Below are 20,081 nucleotides of genomic sequence, written 5' to 3' on the forward strand. Positions count from 1 at the left end.
TATGGATAAGGATGGAGTAGTAGGAAGTGAAGGAATGGTCTGAACATAACCAAACTGTTGCACTACCCTCTCTAGTTAGTATCTGACAATAGATGAACCACATCTAATATGTCCAGAAAATAATGAGATGAGCTTAAATTCTCTAAATGCACAATGGTAACCATAAGAAATCCAGCACACAACATATGGCGTCAATCTATCTGAGCGCTTACGATATGTCAACACTGGAAATACCTTCCCAGACTTCCAACGACAAGCATGTGGTTTCCTTTCATGGTAATCCTCATCAGTAATAATGGAAGCAATTGTAGGGAAATGCTCGTAGATCCAACACTGCATATATTAAAAAAACAAATAAAATCCAACAACACAGCATATATAAAGTATAAAATTAATAACTGGAGGTAAAAAATATTATAATTACTTGTAACATATTGATATATCTTGCAAGATGTTTTGTTGTATGCTTTGACACATCATTTAGATTGTCATACATATAGGCCAGTGCAGCCGCTCCCCATGAATAGCTTCCAGATTGGCTGAGGTCACAAAATGTGTTCAAGAATATCACATTGATGTGTGTGGCACTCTTGTTAACAAAGAGTGTGAAACCTACTAGAAGCAATAAATATGCTCGAGCTATTAGGGTCCATTGTCTTGTGACACATTTGTTACAATAAATGTCTCGTAGCCAAGCTAGGCGAACATATGCCCCTATCCATTGTAATGTCTCATCTTTTGCTTCTTGTGTACTGACTTCAAACAATTCAACTAACAAGTCCATGACTTGTTTTACATCAAGAGCATTGAAGGTATGGAAGGCACATGTAATGGGCAGATGTAACAAGGATGTCACATCATCGAGGGTTATAGTCCTCTCCTATCGGTAGATGGAAACTACTAGTTTTCTTGTGCCACATCTCTGCAAAAGTGGATAAAAGTCTCTTGTCACCAGTGTTCAACAAACATGTAATAAAAGAATTTAATCCTATAGCAGCCACTATGCCTTCAATCTCAGGTGCAGACCTTCCAAATTTCTATACCTTCCTCCCATGAGAGGTCAACTTCAACGCAGTACGTTCCTAAAAAAATTAAAATTAACTAGTTCAATTAAAATGATGAATAGTCATTCAAATATTATGTAATTGAACAAATAACTACCTCTCCTGCCCGAACTTTGGCTGCCACATGATCAGCATATGACGTCAACATTGATGTATCATGGGGTCCGCCTGAAAAACCCTCTATATCAGCATCAACATGACTTGTCACTGACTCCTGAGGCTGCTCATGAACCTCGTCAGCAACATGATCCACACGGTTAACATCCTCAGCAACAACAATTGTAGTTGCATGTTGTCTACGTGCAGATGCTGTTAGCCTTCTACGTTGAGGGGCTTCTTCCGCATCACCACTAACTTGTCTCCCTAAGGCTATTCCTAAAACTTTGTCTAAAGCCCGACATAATCCTTTGGTTCTAACCATAATCTACAAATTTAAACAATAGTAACAATTAATGTCATCATTCAAATAATATTTAAGTTTCATATTTCATAACAAAATTTTTGTCATTCTATTAATCAAAAACTAACTACCAAATTCACTAATAAATCTTCTAAAACCCTATTGTATTATAAAATATAGTATATTTTAACAAAGGTAATAAAAACATTTAAATTAACATTAAGTGACTAATCTAGAAAACTAAAATATACCATCAAAATCAAACTACAATTTAATTTAAAATATTTTATAAATTACTATTTAATGATTCATAAATAAATAGTTAATTATTATATGAATAACTATTTTAATACTTTTATATATTCATAAGCCAATGTATAAATTCTTTTTTTATATTTTTATGCTTCACGTCATTAGTTCTAGCAAACTAAAATATATGATCAAAATTAAACTATAATTTTCTTTTTTATTTCAAATAAATAACTACTTCATTATTATATAAAAAAATATTTTAATACTTCTAAAGATTTATAAATAAATGAAGAAATTCATTTTTATTTTATTTTTACTTTCAAACACTATTTGTAAAAATATTTAATACTATTAATAATGTAATAATATTTATAAAAGTGTATTAATAAATAACATTTGACATATACAATATTACCTTTTCTTTAACTAAATTCTAAAATATACACATTATAAAAATCTGGAATTTTTGTTATTTAAATTTTTTATAAATAACTATTTCAAATATAAAAATTAATTAAAATATTTATTTTTAAAATAATTAAATAAAAAAATATATACATTGATTTTTAAATAAAAAAATTCAAAAAGTTATTTATGAAATAAAACTTAAATAAAAAAATATAGTTAATTAAATAAATATATATTTAATATAAACAATAACTTTTATTTGAAAATTAATTAAATAACAACAAAAATTAAAAATAATTTTTAAATAAACAAATTAATTAAATCAATAATTTATTAAATAATAAAATAAATAAAAATAAGCAAAATATTGATTGAGAATACATATGATCCATATACATTGCTAATCCATATGATCTATACGGATTACCAATTCGTATGGTCATACAAATTCCCTAACACTCTAAAATTTAAACTTTACGGGGACATATTGGTACTCACGACGACGACAACATCGATGGTGAAAGTGGGAGAAGATACCACCAACAACAATGGTGAGGATGAACACAAGAATGAAGAAGGGGAGACTCGTGACCCAACAAAGGGAGCACGAAAACAGAAACACGAGAGGGAGAGGATGGGCGTAGGGAGGGGATGGTGGTTTTTAATTTTAAGTGAAGGGCAATTTCATCAATTCACTTTAATTGTTGGGTGCAGAAGAAATTCTACCGATGCAGGAGGAAAATCCCAAAGTATAAATAGTTGTTTCATTCAGCACAAAACAGGAAATGCACATGAACGCATAAACTCTTACGTGAATTACTGATATGATCTCAACTATAAAAAATATATTATTTTCTTGGTTTTAAATATAATTTTTTTTAATTCATTTTACTTCATTTAATGTTATTATCTCTAAAATATTCTTCATTTGATTGAAGTTTTAGTTCTAATGACAAATTTTTATTCCTAGAACTAAATTCCAATGCATAGTAAGTTAGAGAAAAACTTAATTTTTAACTAATATTGGTGCAATTAAATGTGGTTAAATAACTTTCTTCATGAATCAATTTTTTTTCTTCTTATGTTTGAGACCGAAGAGAGTAATGCCTATTGCTTTTTCAAATAATTAATGTAGTGTTAGGGTTCACAAAATACACATGGCATCCTAAGTGGCATTTTGAAACATGTGTCTACCCTCCTTGTCAGCCCTAGTATAGGAGCACGGATGTCTGCCCCTTAGTAGCTGGCCTCCCCAATAATAAGGTTATCTATAACCTGTTAATTATTTGAATATACCATAACCACTTTATCTCTTGACAGGTATTCAATTATCTACAAGCTACACATTATTTGTAAGTACTAAATTATCTAGTAGCTTTTATCTCTAAGCTATACATTATCTTTAACTTTACCTATAAGCTACTGGCTATTATCTATAAGCTGATAATTATCTGCATAATAGTCCCTACAAACAAGGACCTACAACTCCATTCATCTCCTATAAGTACCAGGTTCCATCGAACCCTCAACACATCTTGAACACACATGCACACCCGCTTGCATACCCGTGTATTCATACTTTTTCTCTCTCATTCTCTTTACTCATATACTTACTTGAGCGTTAGAGTCTTTTGTTTTGCAGGTCCCCCCTTTTATCCTCCTAACAAAGGTCACTCTCATTCTGACGTGTGATGTCCAGGAGCTCACTTTAGCCATCCACCTGACGTGTGCCAGCTCCAGATTTTGGTAAGTACATTTAGTGCCCACCATGGTGTTGCGGTAAAACATACCCCACAGTCTCTTGTTATCTCTCTCACTAATGGTTATCACTCAGTCTAGCCTCAAACACGAGACCCCTTTTGAAGGCTCCAACCCTCCACCAACAGCCATGAAAAATACTAATACTCTCTAGCAACTCCAAAACCGCATTACAGAGATGAAGCGATGCCATAAGTAGGAGATGAGAAAGTTGAAGACTGACCATGATTAGCTGGAGGCTCGTGTCACATGTCCTCAGGGCGACGAGCAATCCACTTACACATTGCCTGAGCGCACACAAGGAGGATCACACGGTCAAAACTCAAGATGACCTAAGTCTCTCCCACATGCACCATTTAGCAGGGTGGCTACTCATTGGCACCCCTTTGTCAATTGCATCATGGAAGCTAGCATACCCTTAAGTTGGAAATCACTTAACCTGGAGTGGTAAGATGGGACCACCAATCTAGATAAAGATCTGGATGCCTTCTTGACTCAGGAAAATCTATACACCAATGATGATGCGATCCTATGTTGTGTCATCCCAACGTCTTTTAAGGCAGCATTGAATTGGTTAAGTGGACTTCCTCAAAGGTCCATGTGCGTTTTCGACACTCTTGCCAAGCGCTTCAGCGCGCAATATGTAACCAACTGGTCACATCCCATGACATCGGCCGCACTGGCTAGCCTGCGACAAGCAGACAATGAATCTCTCCAGAAATTCATGGCTAGGTTTGGACGCATTGCTGTCCAAATCCGCAATCTCAACCCAGAGGTCACATTATACTCCATGCTCTTCACTCTATGGCCTGGCAAGTTTGCGGATAGTCTGTGCAAAAAACCCCCCTAGTAGCATGGATGAGTTGCGCAAAATAAGCCAAGGGCTATATCTAGGTGGAAGAAATGTCCAGATTCAAGAACGAAGTTATACAAGTTAGACAAAAACGTGAAAAGCGAGAAGGAAGCAACAAGACTGACTCACATAAGTTAAACAAGAGGCACATGCAAGACAAGCGAAAGCCTCTTCCAAAAGGGCCCAAGTACGAGCGTTACACACCCCTGACAACCAATCACACTACAATCCTTGAGGAAGCTTTCAACTTGGAGGTACCCATCAGGTTACCTCTGACAAAACCTCCAGGGCCGGGGTTAGGTGCGACCAAATACTATAGGTACCATCACGGTATCGGTCATAATACAGAACACTATTGGGCCTTGAAGGACAATATAGAAAAGCTTATACAAACTGGTACTTAGCCCAGTTTGTTAAAAGGTTGGAAAACCACCTAGTAGGAGAAAGACTTGGAGAACACCAAGAGGAGTAGCATAGGAATCACGATGTGGACAAAAGAAGAGACATAGCAGAAGATCAAGGTAGACAGAGACACCAGCAGCAAAGGCACAAGTGACAACCTCCACAAGAACAAGAATCAGCCTAGCAAATCAGAGGTGTAATCAACACCATTGGAGAGGATTTTCCTTTGGAGGACAATCTAACCAGTCTTGTAAAGGCCATCTTCACACCATTCGGGACATCGACATCAACTTTGTCAACACACCATTAGAACGAAGTTTCCCTCCTGTCACTTTCACGAATAGAGTTCAAAGGTATCAACCCCATCAATCAGGACGACCCCATGTTTGTGTCCATCATCATCGCAAACTTTATGGTATCCAAGGTCCTCATCAACTAGGGAAGCTCCATAGACATCCTATATTGGAAAAATTTCCAGAGGCTCAAAGTCTCCCTTGACATTGTCCACCCTCACGTCGGTCCACTCATTGGCTTCTCAGGAGAAAGAGTAGAGACCAGAGGCTACGTGAACCTAATGACCACTTTCGGTCAAGGCCAGCTCTCCAGGATAAGATATTTACTTATTGACGTATTATATTTTGCTTTGATTAGCAAGAAGACATTTAACGAGCTTAGAGCCATCGCCTCCATGTTCTCATCTGAAGATGAAATTCCCTACCCTGACACAAGAGATTGTGACTATCAAGGCAAATGAAAAGCAAGCACGACAGTGCTATGGAGAAAGCCTAAAGGTGGCACCTTATCGTCCCACCAGGGAGCCTTGCAAGCCTCACTCTATAGCAACTAAAGGTACTCAATTCATGAGCATGGACGAAGGGCCTCAAATTTGGGCCCTGACCATCTACCAAGCAAGCCTAGATGACGAATGTGAGATAGATCTACGTGACGATGCTTCTGACAGAGGTCCAAAGCCTATCAAAGAGCTCGTTAAGCTGTAGTTCAGGCCCAAACTTGGGAAATGTATGCAACTCAGTAGGGACCTCACCAGCCATGAGCATAGACGCATCACTAATGTACTACACAAAAACACAAACCTATTCGCTTGGAAGCCATTTGACATGCCGAGAATCCGCTCTAGTATTATGTCACAATCTCCTTCTGTCCCCAGGCAAAATTAGTATTACAAAAAGAAAAGGAAGATGGGAGAAGAACATCGCAAAGCTGTTAGAGAATAAGTGGAAAAACTCCTCAATGCCAACTTCATCAGAGAAGTTAGATTTTCCACTTTGCTCACCAACGTTGTCATGGTCACAAAGGCCAATGACAAATGGCGAATGTGCACCAACTATACTAATCGGAATAGGGCATGCCCCAAAGATGCATACCCTCTGCCCAACATTGATAGGCTAGTCGATGGAGCGTCTGGGTTCCAGGTGCTAAGTTTCCTGGACGCTTACTCTAGATATAACCAGATCAGAATGCACGCTTTAAACGAAGAGAAGGCATCAATTATTACTAAAGATGCCAACTTTTACTACAGGGTCATGCCCTTTGGCCTAAAAAATGCAAGTGCTACATACCAAATATTGATGAACCAAATTTTCAAGCAACAGAACAGAAGAAACTTCAAGGTCTACGTCAACGACATGCTCGTTAAATATTAGAGCATAACCCAACACGTGGCAGACCCAAAGGAGGTCTTCGAAGAGCTCTACAAATACGACATGTGCCTTAACATGGAAAATGTACTTTCAGGGTCAGCGAAGGCAAGTTCTTGGCCTTTATGATCATGCATCAGGGAATAGAAGTCAGTCTCGACAAATGCACTACTATTTTGGAGATGTGTAGTTTAACTAACGTCTAGGAAGTTTAAAAGCTAAATGGAAGACTAGCATCCCTGTCCAGGTTTCTCCCCTAGCTCGCTGAAAAAGCAAAGTCGTACTACAAATTTCTCAAAAAATTGAGCCATTCCTATGGGACCAAACCTACAAACAAGCCCTCTTAGCCTTCAAGAAGACCATTGCTACATCATCGATCCTAAGTCAACCCATGCCAAGAGTAACCCTACTGCTATTTCTCTCAATAGCTAATGAAGTTGTTAGCTCAACCTTTATACAAGGGGAATAGAAGTACCAGCTCCCTATCTACTTTACCAGCCGCATACTTCATGATGCTAAGAAGCACTACCAAATGATAGAGAAGGTGGTGCTAGAACTCATTACCTCGGCCCGGCGACTCAGACCTTACTTTTAAAGTCATCAAATGGTAGTCAAAACAAACCACCCTATCAAACAGGTTTTGCGAAAGCTTGAACTGGAAGAGAGGATGGTGGCTTGGTTTGTAGAACTTTCAGAATTCAATATTTAGTACAAACCCTACGACTCTCTGAAGGCATAGTTCAGGGCAGACTTCCTGGCAGAATTCATTGGGAACAACCAAACCACCCTAGACTGGTGGAGCCTCTATGTTAATGGTGTGTCCAACATGAAGGGAAGGAGGGCAAGAATCATCCTCGAAGCTCTTATACTCAACTTCAAAGCCTCAAACAATCAAGTCGAGTGTGAGGCACTCATTGCTAGTCTAAAATTAGCGAGAGATGTCAAGACCAAGAAGCTATGATGCTATACTGACTCATAACTTATCCAAGGATAGGTTGCCAATAGATAACAGACCAAGGAAACAATGCTTCTCAAGTACTACCACATCACCAAAACTCTCATCGACAATTTCAAATACTTCAAAATGTACTACATACCTAGGGAGAGCAACACCAAGGTAGACTTGCTCTCCAAGCTGGTCAGTACCAAAAGACCTGGCACCTTAAGACTATCATCTAGGAGACGCTCCAAACTCCCACCATAGACACTGAAGAAGTTATGGCCCAAGAAGAGGAGGAACCAAATTGGAGGATCTCCTACAGGAATTTCCTAATCTAGGGGGTGTTGTCATCTGTTCGGCTTCCAGCAAGTGCACAGTGTCGCAACATGCCCTTTTGCGGGCGTGTGAGGCGAGGCACACGGGTGCGCTTTCCAAAGGAGGAAAGATGCGCGGAGTCGCCACCAACGTTTATTTGTGGAAAACATCGGAAAAATCGAAGGAAACCGGTCAAAACGAAAATTCTAAGTTCGGGAGTTGTATTTACGTTTGAGGAAGGTATTAGCACCTCTCACGTTTGTCCCAAAGGACAACAGCCTATTTTTTAGAATTGTGAATTTGTGTTATGTTACCTTTTATTTCTTTTTATTTTTTGAGGTCGACAAAAGCTGGGCTTTTGCTCCTACGTACCCTCCATCGAAGAGGAAATCAGACCTACGTAGTTCTTTTTTAAGAGTGAATCAAGCAATTCTTTTTACTTGAAAGATGATCATTTTAAGGCGTTGGACCTTAAAAACGATCCATTTACTTGGTAAGGAAAACTGAGATGATAAACTTTCAAACCCTTTTTAGTGACTTTTTTTGGGGACGAGCTTGACTAGGCGGGTTGATTTTAGCCTTAGTTTCACTTTAGTTATTAGTCAATTCAATTAAGAATGAGAAATCCTAAAGAGAAAACGTCCGATTGATTTTTTCGCTTCATTTTACTAAAAGGTATTTTTTGATTATTACATTATTATTTTACCTCTTTTTGATTTCCAACGTGGTTACAGCACGACCGAACGGTCGGAATTCATTTTAACTGAAATTAACGGATATTACAAATCAAATGATCGGTGGAAATTTATTTTATTTTTTGATTAGGCGAGAAATGACTTAAATAAATGATTGAAGCACGTCAAAAAGGGGTACGAAAAGTAAATGAAAACGAGAATAAAAGTACATGAAACAAATGGGGACCACCACGGGTACATAGAATGAATTGAAAAGCTTGGTTTGGGGTACTTACCAGTTGAAGATTGAAGAAAACGAAGAACGAACGGTGAATGTCGAATAACGGTTGAAAATCTTCGCGTAATTACCCACGAAAACGTTACAGAAGCACCACGACTTGGATTTTCTTCACGGAAACAATTTTTTTCACCCAAAACAGCTGAAATACACCACGAGGGGGCTCGGGACCCTTAGAACAACCCCCTTCAGCCTATTTATAGGAAAAAGGGGGAAGAGGTTGCCGCCCAGCTCGCCATGGTGCAGAAGCAATCCAGCTTCAAAAAATCATTCTAGAAGGCCCAATTCAAAATTTCAAAATTTCTATTTGCACCCCGCCAATTTTGATAAGTTCACCCCCTTTCTTTCGTAATTTACGAAAAAGTTACAGAAGCCTTGCGGAAGCATATAGGACTTGATTTTCTTCTTTTCTTATCTTCCCTCTTACTTGTATTAAGTGAAATATGCTTATTTAGGGTTATGGGAATTTTATGGAAGCATTACGGGTGTCCCGGAATCCCATTTTTTAACAAAACGAGGGAGGTGGTTGCCACCTAGCTCGCCCAGGCGAGTTAGGTTGCTTCCACCTTAAGCAAGAAATTTCCCAGAAACCTCTAGAAGGGCCCAGATTCAAAAATTACTATTTGCACCCCCATTTACTAAATACACCCCCTTTGCCCTTTTTTGGCGATTCTTTTTCCGTAACGTTACGAAACTTTATGAAACTTTATGAATTTCGTAACGATACTTATTTTCTTTCCATAAGGTTACGAATCCTTACGGATCATGTATTTACTCTTTTTTATCTTTCGAAGAAGTTACGGAAACTCACGGATTGCGCAATAATACTTCCTTTTAATTTCCGACGCGTCTCGGGACTTCATATACTGCGCAACAAAGGGTGCCAGGTATCTCGAAGCGGCCAATCAAAGGTTGCATGTCATCAAGTAATAACCCTCGGACGAAATTAGGGTATGGCAGTTGCCCCTCTTTACTTACCTTTTACCGGATGTAAGAGGAAAGTAAAGATAAAAACACTGATTTCGTTCGTCTTGCCCTTTCCGTGATTAGTCTATGACGACTCTCATCTCTACTCCTTTTTTCTGCACAAAAGAAAATAGAAACAACAACAAAAAACAACAATAACATAATATACATATATAAATGTTCGGCAAAGGAATCAATCGGGAACATAACAAACATCACATTTCCCAGTAAGGAGGGTCCGCTCTTGACGGTGAAGAACACATTGGAGAATGGAAGAATCCAATCGGGAAAATAACAAAGATCACATTTCCCAGTCAAGAGGGTCCGCTCTTGACGGTGAAGAAACACATTGGAGAATGGAAGAATCCAATCGGGAAAATAACAAAGATCACATTTCCCAGTAAAGAGGGTCCGCTCTTGACGGTGAAGAAACACATTGGAGAATGGAAGAATCCAATCGGGAAAATAACAAAGATCACATTTCCTAGTCAAGAGGGTCCGCTCTTGACGGTGAAGAAACACATTGGAAAATAGAGGATTCAATCGGGAAAATAACAAAGATCACATTTCCCAGTCAAGAGGGTCCGCTCTTGACGGTGAAGAACACATTGGAGAATGGAGGAATCCATTGGGAAAATAACAAAGATCACATTTCCCAGTCAAGAGGGTCCGCTCTTGACGGTGAATAACACATTTGGAGAATGGAAGAATCCAATCGGGAAAATAACAAAGATCACATTTCCCAGTCAAGAGGATCCGCTCTTGACGGTGAAGAACACATTGGAAAATGGAGGATTCAATCGGGAAAATAAAAAAGATCACATTTCCCAGTCAAGAGGGTCCGCTCTTGACGGTGAAGAACACATTGGAGAATGGAAGAATCCTATCGGGAAAATAACAAAGATCACATTTCCCAGTCAAGAGGATCCGCACTTGACGGTGGAGGACACATGAACAGCGCTAGGCAATCAATTCATGGGGCTCTGAATAAAAGGCGAGAATGGAGAATTGCACTAGGCAATCACTACGCATGGCTCCAAACTCGTTGGTGGATGAATCAAACGGGAAAATAACTAAGACCACATTTCCCAGTCAAGAGGATCCGCACTTGACGGCAGAGGACACATGAACAGCGCTAGGCAATCAATTCATGGGGCTCCGAATAAAAGGCGAGAATGGAGAATTGCGCTAGGCAATCACTACGCATGGCTCCAAACTCGTTGGCGGAGGATGCATGAATGACAACTCAATTCATGGGGCTCCGAAAAAGGTAGCTGGCAGGACCGAATGGTCCACCGGTTATTTATTTATTTATTTATTTTTACCTAAAAAGGAAAACATGCTTTTTGCAAAGAAAAATAAATCATTCGCGAGAGCACCATATCTTATAGAAACAACATACTCATGCCAAGGATAATCTTCCTGGTACCCGAAAATGAAGGGCAGGATGTCAACATTTAGCTTTTAAATGAACATTCAAGGGAAACATTGGGTTAAGCTGGAACTGGGAATGAATCACTCATAGTGTATAAGAACTCACACAGGCAAGTGTTTCACCTTATTCCCAAACTATAACTGCACCATGACTTTATTTTGCACACGATTTCCTATCGAACCAGAGATCAAACGTACGATCACGGATCAATAGGATTTTCTCGAGGGTAGTGTTTTTGGAGAGGAAGCTGAGTGTTTCGATCTTTTCCTTTTATGTGGGGCGGGATATCGCCAACTGAGAATGACCTTAAATGGAAATTCGAAAGGAAGAGACACCAAAAAAAGGGTTTTCCTTCGCCGGCCGTCACTTACCTTGCCGAAAATTTATCTAGTCTGAAGATTTTCCGTTCCCTTTCTTTCATTGATCGAGAATTACTCGGTTTTCCTTCGATCTTTTCCCTTTTTACTTCCTTTCGATCTTCGATCGGGAATCCTTTTTCTTTCTTTTTTATTGTTCTTTTCTTTGTTTTCATCTTTTTCTTTTCCTTTCTTTCCATTTCTTCTTTTCCATTCCTTTCTTTGGGAAATCGGGTTTTAGCATTCTATTCGCTCTCCCTTGAGGGGATTCCGCCGTCCTTTGCTTCAAGGGAGAGGATGAGGGTTCTTCTGATAGGCCAAGGTCCAAAATAGTCTAAGGTTGTGTCTCAATGGGGGCTTTTATCATGGGAGCCCGATCTTGATATCTGGGGCAAAACAAACTCGTGTGTCAAGGTGTCGGTCTCGGGCTGAACTTCCATATCGTTTCCACAAGGCACGCGTAACAATGATGATTCGGAAACAATGTGCAAAATTAGTCACGGCCACAGCTAGGTGGGCACTCAAGCATCCAGCTTATGGCATTGTGATACTATGGTTGGGGATTTGCACAAACAGACCCAATGTTTCCAATTTACGTTCTTTCATCGGTTCAATGAAACCATCCATTCTTGTCTCGGCTATTCAGGAAAATAAACTCTTAGCGTCAGTCCCTTGTTTCCAAAAAATACGTTTACTCTCTACGAATGATTTATTCTTCCTAACCATAACATGTTGCCCTTCGAGGTCTTTCTTTCTTTTTTCTTTTTGTTTCATTTTTATGTTCACAAAAACTATACATCCATTACTATTTACGAGAAAACTTTTCTTTGTACACTTTCATTCTTATACATGACAAACTTTTTCTGTATACGCATTAGGACTCTTTCTCTTTACGTCACACAATCTATATACAAACCCTATTTACGTTCAACGATTTTTTTTCGTTTTTCCCAACACACACCTATGGTTCATACAAAAGTTTCTTTATATACACTCGTTGCTCACACACACAAGGATTTCTTTTCACACATTATTTACACACGCAAAAATCCTTCTATACACATTTTCCTTCCACATTCATATATGAGAAACATTTTTCTTTTTCTTTATATACGTAGACATTTATTCACAACACTTCTTTCTTTTCATCATGATTTTTGGTTCATTTTATTTTTAGGAGGACGTTCCTAAATGAAAAACTCTACACGGTTCCAGAATTTCAACAAACACTATTGACAACAACGAAGTAAGCACTAACGCAATAGTCCAAACAAAATATATGCACAAAACAAATGACAATCGCAACAACAAAAAACAACCCTCAAGTCATAGAAATAAAATAACATGTAAATGATAAAGGATGAAACATAAAAAGAACATGAATTTGGGGATCTCACGGTCATGTGGCTCCGCATGCCACCGGACTCTTGGGTCACGGTAACAAAAAGTGGGGTGGTCGACAAAAGTAGGGCTTTTGCTCCTACGTATCCTCAATTTGTGATGAGGAACTCAGACCTACGTAGTTCTTGCTAACTATGAGACTAAAAATAGACTCGGTGTTTTCTTCACCAAAATGCGAACATGCTTTAGTAAAGAGATAAAACTTCCAACTGATCAGAGCAACATATGCTTTTTGGATGAAAAACAATGTGTCTATCGGGGAAGGAGAGTATGCTGATGAAATTTTCTCATAACCGTAAATGAGATTTTAGATGTTAGCATTTCGTTTCTAAATGACCATTTAGAGGAAGCATTGGGTTCAACAAAAATAGAAGAAAATCACTCAAAGTGTATCAATCTCACACATGTAAGTGTTTTATCCTAATTCCGAACCATAGATATGTCATGACTTGATTTTGCAAATCATTTCCTATCAAATTAAAGATTACATGCGTGATCATGGATCAATAGGACTTTTTTGGGAATGGTTTTTAGATGGGGAACTTGGCTTTGAGTGTTTTTGCCTTTTCCTTTTCTGTTTTTGTTTAGTGCGGGGCAAGAAAGTCGCTAGCGCACATGATTTTGGTTGGTAATCAAAGGGAGAGGACCACTTTAGGAATTTTCTCCTTTTCTCTCTTTTTTTGTTTTCTTCCGAGGGCAAGGATTGACATTCTCACCCTAGGTCAAGGTTTATGATAAGTTGGGATTTTGGCTCAAGGCTTGTAGAACGACTGGTCATGATATATGTCAGGGTTTGGCCAGTGGTTCGGGGATAAAGGGGATGATACACATGCAACAATGATGATTAGGAAATTTTATGCAAAACTGGTCATGCATGCACCCATGTGGACACTCAAGCATCAAGTTTTTATGGCCATGTGACACTAGGGCTCAGGATTCATTTTCCCTACTTAAGTCAACCTAGTGTTTCCAAAGTATGTTCCTTTATCAAATCATGCATTCATCCGAGTCCATTTTGGGCGTTCGGAAAATTTTCACAGCATTCACTTTTCAGGTGTATACACATTTTTTTTCAAAAACTGGTTAAGATCAGTAAAATCTTTCAAAGAAAAGTTGGAAATTATCTTTTTTTACAAGCATGTTGTTTTTTAGCTAGACAACTTTTTTTTTATTTTCTATTTTTTTCCTCCTTATTCTTTTCTTGCTCACTCTCTTTTTGCTCTCTTTTTTTTCCATGAGGTATTTTGCTACCTAAACATACGTATATTTTTGTGAGGTATTTTGCTATATACATGCGTGTCCAAGGTATCTTGCTACCTAAACATACATATATATGTTTTGTGAGATATTTTTGCTATATACATGCATATCCAAGGTATCTTGCTACCTAAACATACATATATATACATATATTTTGTGAAGTATTTTTGCTACATACATGCATATTCAAGGTATCTTTCTACCTAAACATACATACATATATATATATATATATATATATATATATATATATATATATATATTGTGAGGCATGACTACCTTCCGAGCTTGTGCTTGTTTTATTTAAATTCCTAGGATCATGAGCAAATAGGTGTGTCCTGCTATGACTTGAGAAACAAAAGTGATCAAATAACAAGCAGAGATTTAAAAGGTACTAGGTTGCCTCCTAGTAGCGCTTCTTTAACGTCTTGAGCTGGACGCGTGATGGCCTGTCAGTCACGGACCTAGTACTTTGCTTACCTTTGGCTTTAGACTTGGTCGCCTATTAGTCGGCCATGGGTCGTAGGCAAAGCTCTAACCTTTTTGTGGATGAGCTGAGGTGAACTCTAGAGGTGATGGCGGTGCGTGTGTTGCCCGCTGCCGGCCATCCCCAGGCTACTGTGGTGTTTCGCCCTGCGCCTACCTGGGGTCACAGTACTTCTTGATGAAAGCTCGATTAGTAGGGGGCCTGATGACCTTGCTGGGGGCGACAGACACTCCGTAGAACTGACAGAGGCCCGTAATTAGAGCTTGGCAACTCCAAGACCCTGTGGGACTTCTTCGGGTTCACTGGGTGTCTTGCGGATGCGATCCCTGCAAACAATAGATGACATCAGAAATCAGTTGAGCGATGTGCATACTTACCTATGTCATGATGACGTGACCTTGCCAAGGGGACGGGCACCCTGTAGGACTAACAGAGGCCCGTAACCAGAGCTGGAAACCCCAGGGCCTTGTTGGACTTCTTCGGGTCCACTGGGTGTCTTTGTGGGAGCGATTCCTGTAAACAATAGATGGTATCAGAAATCAATTGAACCATATGTATACTTACCTATGTCACGATGGCATGACCTTGCTGGGGGAACGGGCACCCTATAGGACTGACAGAGGCCCGTAACTAGAGCTGGAAACCCCAGGGCCCTGTTGGACTTCTTCGGGTCCACTGGGTGTCTTGTGGGCGCGATCCCTGCAAATAATAGATGACATCAGAAATCAATTAAGTCACGTGCATACTTACCTATGTCACGATGGCATGACCTCGCTGGGGGGACGGGCACCCTGTAGGACTAACAGAGGCCCGTAACCAGAGCTGGAAACCCCAGGGCCCTGTTGGACTTCTTTGGGTCCACTGGGCGTCTTGTGGGCGCGATCCCTGCAAACAAAAGATGACATCAGAAATCAATTGAGTCATGTGCATACTTACCTATGTCATGACGGCACAGACCAACTGATACATCTGCAGGGGGAGATTGGCATTGTGGTCGCTGGGCAGAATGTTGCTAAATAGCAACGTCATCCATATCCATGTAAGAGTGGTCATGTTGGTGCGCATGATCCGCACTAGTCTTTTTGCAGCGGCACGGGTGAAATTGCCCCGGTATGCATACTAGATGCGTGATAGTCTCCCTCTCTGGATGTGCTCGCACAGTTGGTCGCCCTCCAATATCAGGGGGTGGCCCAGGAACTGATAAAAGGAAACTACTGGCCCCTTAACCGGGAGCGCAAGTCTCGATTAAGCATCTAAGGGCAAAGGACCTTATATTCTCCTAAGGTGTGGATATGGAGCACACTGAAAATGAGGACGCGTAGCCCTCTAAAGGCGAGGGCGTGCAGCCCTCTACAGGCAAGGATGTGCAGTCCTCTGATGGCGAGGACATATAGTCCTCTAAAGGTGATAGGTACTAGTACCCAAGGGTCCACCTTTATGAGGAAGCAAGAGATCGACTCATCGGGAGGGCCGGTCATCCAAAAAGATTGGACACGAGATGTAGGAAATCTATGCAGTTAACATGATTTTTAGGGATGCAGATGCATGCAACCTTTGTCGTGAAATTTGGTAATGTTGACCTCATATGAAACAATGCAATGCAATGGAAAGTTGTACAATGTTCATGACATTCTTTCCCTATTTTGTAATTTTGATTTTGATTTAATTTTTTTTGTAAAACACAGATTGACTGTCCTTTTGAAAAAGGTGATAATTCATGCAACTTTATCCTATCTTTTGCAAATCTCTCTGGGAACTCCCTCAGAGTGTATGTTTTGTTTGATTTAGTCACTTGACCATTTTGGAGTGACGGCAATGGAGCCGTTTGACGTTTAATCAATCTATTGAAATTCCAGGGTTTGTCTCCCCCCCCCCTTTTTTTCTTGTTTAAAAACATCGACGGGAGAGAACTTTTGATCTGCCCCTATGTTCACTTGAGGCTCATGCACGATGCCCCTCATTGCCCCAGTGTAAGGCTTTGAGGTACCAATTATTATCTTTCGTCATGACCTTGTAGCTGGAAACCTATTGGGTGAGTACTTCTAATCTGCCCCTAGGTTCGCTTGAGGTTTTTGCATGGTGCCTTTCATTGCCCCAGTCTAAGGCTTTGAGGTACAATCGTTGTCTTTCATCATGACCTTGTAGTAAGGAACCTATTGGGTGAGAACTTCTAATCTGCCCCTAGGTTCATTTGAGGTTTATGCATGGTGCCTTTCATTGCCCCAGTGTAAGGCTTTGAGGTACAATCGTTGTCTTTCGTCATGACCTTGTAGCAAGGAACCTATTGGGTGAGAACTTCTAATCTGCCCCTAGGTTCGTTTGAGGTTTATGCATGGTGCCTTTCATTGCCCCAGTGTAGGGCTTAGAGGTACGAATTGTTGTCTTGTTTTCACAACCTCGTAGTGAGGAAGAATGAAAGAAGCAGTTGATTCTTGCAAAAAGAATTTTCCAAGGACGAGAAATAGTTGAAGGATTTTTCAGTTGATGGATTAAGTCAAATGACTCCTATGTAGAAGCAAGATGTTTTGATGTCTTGATGATGCTAAAGGTTCAAGTGCTTCTAAGTTTTATTCAAGACAAGAATCCAAGAAAATCAAAATATATGATCAAGTTGATCTTTAGAATCTTTAGGAAGAAGTTTCCAAATTAAAAAAACAAAAGGTTTGACCGAAGAATTCTATCACTTCAAATTGAGATTTTCTCTCTTGTAATCGATTACCGGCAGCTGAAAATGTTTATCACAGTCACTAGAAATTTGAATTCAAAATTTATAATGTGTAATTGATTACGCATGGATGGTAATTGATTATCAACAGTTTATTGAACATTATAATTCAAATTTTAAAGCCTGTAATCGATTACACAAGTCTTGTAATCGATTACCAGAGGGGATTTTCAGAATATAATTTCCAAGAGTCACATCTATTCAAATGGTTTATGAATGGCCATCAAAGGTCTATTTATATGTGACTTGGAAACACGAATTTAAAGAGAGTTTTCATTGCCAAAATGTTTTATCCTCTCAAAAGATTAAGAGTTTTTCTGAACTGAAATGTTTTATCCTCTCAAAAAGATTCCTTGGTCAACCACTTGCATATTCAATAAGGAATTTTGATTGATCTTCATTGTACAATCTATCTCTTTTAAGAGAGATCTCTTCTTCTTATTTCTGAAAAGGGATTAAGAGACTGTGGGTCTCTTGTTGTAGAGGATTCTTGAACACAAGGGAAGAGTTGTCCCTGTGTGGTTCAGACTTTGTAAAAGGAGTTTTACAAAGAGAGTGGAAAATCTCAAGCGGGTTGTTTGAGGACTGGACGTAGGCACGGGAAGTGGCCGAACCAATATAAATCAGGTTTACATTCTTCTCTTCCCTTAAACTTCTTTTATTTATTGCTATTTATCTTTGCTTTAAAGAAGTTTATTTTGAATTGTCTTTTGAGTAATTCATGTTAAGGGTGCATTGTCAATCAAAACGAGAGAGTGAAAATTTAATTGGGGAATAGTCTTTGTATCTTAATTCAACCCTCCCTTCTTAAGATAACTGAGGCCATTTGTCTAACATCCTATTCTTGATAACTCACTTCTTTCTAAAAAGACAAACTTTCCCGGATGATAAAATGAGGTCACATTAACGTCTTGGAAAGACAGTCAATCAAATGCTTTTTTCTTTTTCTTTTTGAACCCTTTTTTTTATTTTGAAACTTATTTGTTTTGAACTTTACTCGTCGTTTTACGACACCCCCACCAACGTGCAAGACGAGTAATCTCTGATTGAACGGTCTTGGAAGTCCAAACTCAAGAGCACAGGTCGCTTGAGCAAACAGACCAATGGCTTGCACCCACATTCCGGTGAAAGTTGAATAAGCAAAGATGCGTTTGTGAGAGGATGAGGGACAAAGATATCAACTTTATTCATTTCATTTAACATTGTAACTATGGTTTACAATAATGGTACAAACTTGAAAATCCTGACGAGTCATTAAAGACATCTAACAACAGCTTTCAAAATTGCCCCATGTGTGGCATCTCTTGTCAATGTCAGGATTTACACGCGATTCTCCTCAAATTTCAGCCAGCCCGCATCAATTAAACCTTGCACCTTACACTTCAAAGTCCTACAATGCTCAATGGAATGCCCCGAGGCTTCTCCGTGACAAGCACACGTTTCTTTCGAGTCGTATTCTCGAAGAAATGGAGGTTGATGAACCTCGGCTAGGGTTATGGCTACCATTGAATTATCAAGTAGATATGGGAGCAAGTCAGCATAGGACACTGGAATTGGGGTGAATTCTACAGGCTTTCTCGCTGCAAAATTCATTTCTTGGTTGGTGTTTTTGGTTTTGCTAAAGGTGGTGTTCGTCATTGGAAGTGCGGTAGACAGGCTTTGTGGTTGATTTAGGGATGGCCTTTATGGATAACTGGGTGGTGGGTAAGGAGAAGGTTTGTTATTGGCTGAGTAATGACATTGTTGGGTTGGTGGGAAGTTTGGCCATGTAGGAATGACAGTCGCAGCATGGGTTTCTCCTTTATTTTCACCCTCTTCATTTGCCCCAGTTTTCTCATTCGTCCAAGTGGGATGATTAAATTTGCCTCTTTTCAGACCCGCTTTGATCCTTCTGCCGGCGAAGTCCAAATCCGCAAAGCTTGAAGGTGTGTAACCCACCATTTCCATAATAGAACACTGGTAATGTGTCTACTATCATTGTGATAATCTATTTCTCTGTTATTGGGGGCGCTACTTGAGCTACCAAGTCTCTCCATCTTTGGGCGTATCCTTTGAAAGATCCGAGCCCTCTTTTTGCACATGTTCTGTAGTTGCATCCTATCCGAAGCCATTATACTGACATAGCCTAACGAAGGCAACCATTAGGTCCTTCCAAGAATGGACTCGGGAAGGTTCCAAGTTAGTGTACCAGGTAACAGCTACCCCAATAAGACTTTCTTGGAAGGAATGTATCAGCAATTCCTCATCTTTTGCGTATGCCCCCATCCTCTGACAATACATCTTTAGATGGTTCTTGGGGCAAGTAGTCCCTTTGTACTCGTCAAAGTCTGGCACCTTGAACTTGGGAGGGGTGATGATATTGGGTACTAGGAACAACTCTTCTAGGTTAGCAAAGGCATAATCTTCACCTCCTTCAATGGCCCTGAGCC

Source organism: Glycine max, chromosome 1 (genome assembly GCF_000004515.6).
Source record: "Glycine max cultivar Williams 82 chromosome 1, Glycine_max_v4.0, whole genome shotgun sequence".
In the NCBI taxonomy this organism is placed as follows: Eukaryota; Viridiplantae; Streptophyta; class Magnoliopsida; order Fabales; family Fabaceae; genus Glycine; species Glycine max.